The sequence below is a fragment of the Aplysia californica genome, unplaced genomic scaffold (genome assembly GCF_000002075.1).
Source record: "Aplysia californica isolate F4 #8 unplaced genomic scaffold, AplCal3.0 scaffold00005, whole genome shotgun sequence".
Classification (NCBI taxonomy): domain Eukaryota; kingdom Metazoa; phylum Mollusca; class Gastropoda; order Aplysiida; family Aplysiidae; genus Aplysia; species Aplysia californica.
The window spans coordinates 2,439,337-2,442,450 of NW_004797275.1; the positions used below are offsets into that span (position 1 = coordinate 2,439,337).

At 43.0% G+C, this 3,114-nt stretch overlaps 1 long non-coding RNA gene across 1 annotated transcript in view; it reads right to left on the reverse strand.

Moving 5' to 3' along the window:
* Positions 1–2,084: 2,084 nt before the first annotated feature.
* Positions 2,085–3,114, reverse strand: part of LOC101856141 — a 1,438-nt gene continuing 408 nt past the window's right edge. The window contains exon 2 of the long non-coding RNA XR_220053.3: positions 2,085–2,264. This is a non-coding gene — a long non-coding RNA (uncharacterized LOC101856141). The remainder of the gene's footprint in view (positions 2,265–3,114) is intronic.

Sequence of the window (3,114 nt, forward strand, 5' to 3'; positions counted from 1 at the left end):
AGTAGTAGTAGTAGTAGTAGTAGTAGTAGTAGTAGTAGTAGTAGTAGTAGTAGTAGTAGTAGTAGTAGTAGTAGTAGTAGTAGTATGTCATTACTATTACAAGATACAGACCCGTTCTACGAGAGAAATCCTGTGATAAAATGTTTGTACCTGATTCATTGCCGTAGGACCTCTATGTAGACAACATTGCAGTTATATTCGCCGTCTGGCACCCGGTCCTGGGCAGCAAGCCTGTTTGCATGTATTCTAATTGAGTCCCTGGACCCTACACGACTCCTTGCGACATACAATTGTCCGAGTGAAAACAAATTCGCCTTGTAAAGAAACCCCTAACCCTTTTAAAAGTCTGTCCCTGAGCTTCGTTGGCAGTCATTGCAAAAGCAGGTCCAACTGTCCAGACACAAGTGAGTGCAGATGTCTACACGACAGTGAAAAGGTTAAAAGCTCACGGTTTCCATCTCCAGGAGGCTTCTCTGTTTTAAAAGACTCGACTTCTCTACCTCCCTGCAACATCTAACGATATAAGCGGCAGATAAAGTAAAATAAGTGGACAAGACACACCTGGTTCGATCACTGGAGTGGAGACCACAAGACAAGGATAATGGAGAAAAGTCCAACCGCGCGTTCACACCACACACGCGGATGAGCGACAGTCGTTTTGCACAGAAAACTGCGTTGACGAGACTAGCACTCGGTCGTTGTCGTTGCTTTGGTCTGGACGCAAATGAGGGATACGCGATGTTGTTGTTGTTTTTTTGTGTGTGTGTTGTTGTTGGGTTGTTGTTGTTTTTTTTGGGGGGGTACAATTGGTGGGTTGTTGGAGAGCGACTCTCGCTCGTCCGAGTGTTTTGTGTGAACGCGCAGTTACTATCTCACCACACATACTTCTGTGGTTGAGCCGTTAGGCGCTTTGCTGTCACACACAAGAGACCTGAGTTCGATTCCCGAGTGTGAAAATTTTTTTATCGAGTGCTGGGATGTTGTATTTCCTCTCAGGGGGGGTTGGTCCTGGCAGGTAAGATAGGAAGCCCTCCTCCTAAACGATCTAAAAGGTATCAATAGTGGCGTAAAACACCAACCTTAAAAAAAACCACGTTGGGTGTTATGGAATAGGAAGAAAAATAATCTAGAAGCAGCGTTTGCTGCTGTGGTGACGGGTGAAGTTGCGTTTCTTTTCATAAGATATTAAGGTTGCCTGTGGCTAGTGCTGTGTAATCGTTAGGCGCTTCGCCATTGCACGGAGAAGACGTGAGTTCAATACCTACATGAAGAGGTTTTATATCGAGTATCACCGTCTGTCTACTGGTATGTTGCATCCATCCCACCCCGGTTGGCCTTTGAAGGCAGTCGAAGCATTCCTTCTCTTAAATGGTCTAAGTTATGTCCATGAAGGCATAAAACATTGCATGTATTTATTTATTTCACCTAACAGTTGGAACTTTGACAACGGACAATGTTCTCTTGAAATCTTTAGCTTGAAACCCTAGCTTGACATCCTTTGATCGTTGTAGGTTGGAACGTTTCAAAAGCGCTAAACCCATTTGTCCTCATCCTCTCGGAAACCAATGTGAAATTCTCGGAGGTCCCGTTTCTTCCCTGACCTTGCAACATTGGAAAGTTTTGAAACCCATACCATACCATACCATACCATACCGTACCACACCATACCATACCATACCATACCATACCATACCATACCATACCATACCATACCATACCATATCACACCATACCGTACCATACCATACCATACCATACCATACGATACCGTACCGCACCGTACCGTATCATGCCACGCCATGCCTTATCATACCATGCCGTTCCATACCATACCATACCGTACCGTACCATACCACACCACACCATAACACGCCACGCCATATCATACCATGCCATGTCATATCATATCATACCTTACTATGCCATACCATGCCATGAAAAGCAAAGCCCTACCACACCATACCATACCATACCATACCATACCATACCGTAATATATCATTTCATGGCATGGCCTACCGTAGCAGATCATTCACTGTTAGCAAATAAGACTCTGTACAACAAGCAAGAACAAAATGAAAAACCTCGGTGACGAAGAATGATTTATTTTTGGAATGACAACAATGGGCGTGGACAGATGAGAAGAAACTGTATCGAATCTGTGAAAGCAAGTTGTAACGAAATAGCTTGTCGTCCATTCTCATTCTTTCTCGTGACATCAACCAGCGTCTTCAGAGGTAGATGTTGAGTCGAAGAGCTGTTAGTCTGGTGATAAAAAGAGAGTGTGATTTAGAGCAAGGGTCTCAAACTCAAGTTACTCGGGGGCGGCTGGGGGTAGAATCTGAGTACAACTGGGCCAACCCAAGTATTTCACACAAAAAAAGCTTCTAAGTTGTTTAGTCGTTTTGCTTTTGTTTCTATATTGTTGTTTTTTTTTGTTTGTTTTTTTGTTTGTAGTTTGTTTTGTTTTTTCGTTGTTTATTTCGGTTTGTTGTTGTTGTAGTTTTGGTGTTGTTGCTGGTTTGTTTTGTTTGTTTTGGGGTTTTTTGGGGGGTGGGGGTGGAGCAAGTACAGTTTTGACATTCCTTTTAAAACGTGTCAAGAAAAACACATCACCGATAGCTGTCACGAGCCTGGGATGTGGTAACCCGTAGGTGATAAAAAAGTGATGATAATGAGTTCCCCTTCACGAGTAGGCGCCAGGATATTCTACAAATTTCTACCAAAACATTTACCTGTGGTACTTATGATAACTACCAACCAGTGGGAATTCATTAAGGCCTTCAAATATGAACGTGAACCTAAGAAGCAGATAATTTCGTAAGGGTGCGCCTTCCGTATTTTGGTGGTTTCTTTATCTGGAAACAGTTGCGAGCAAAATACGCATACGAGTACACACAAGTGGACCGTGTAAAGCAATTATAATAAAATATAGAAACTGAACTATACTTCTCACATGTAACGCCCCATTCAAAGCGTGATCTATGAATTTAACGTTCATCTTCACAGGACCGAACCAAAGGGGTGGATAGCCTTATAACTCCTCAAAACAACGCAAGTTCAGAACATCCCACGGGCGTTAGCTTTAAAAGGTGGACAAACGCTGAAAAAGAAT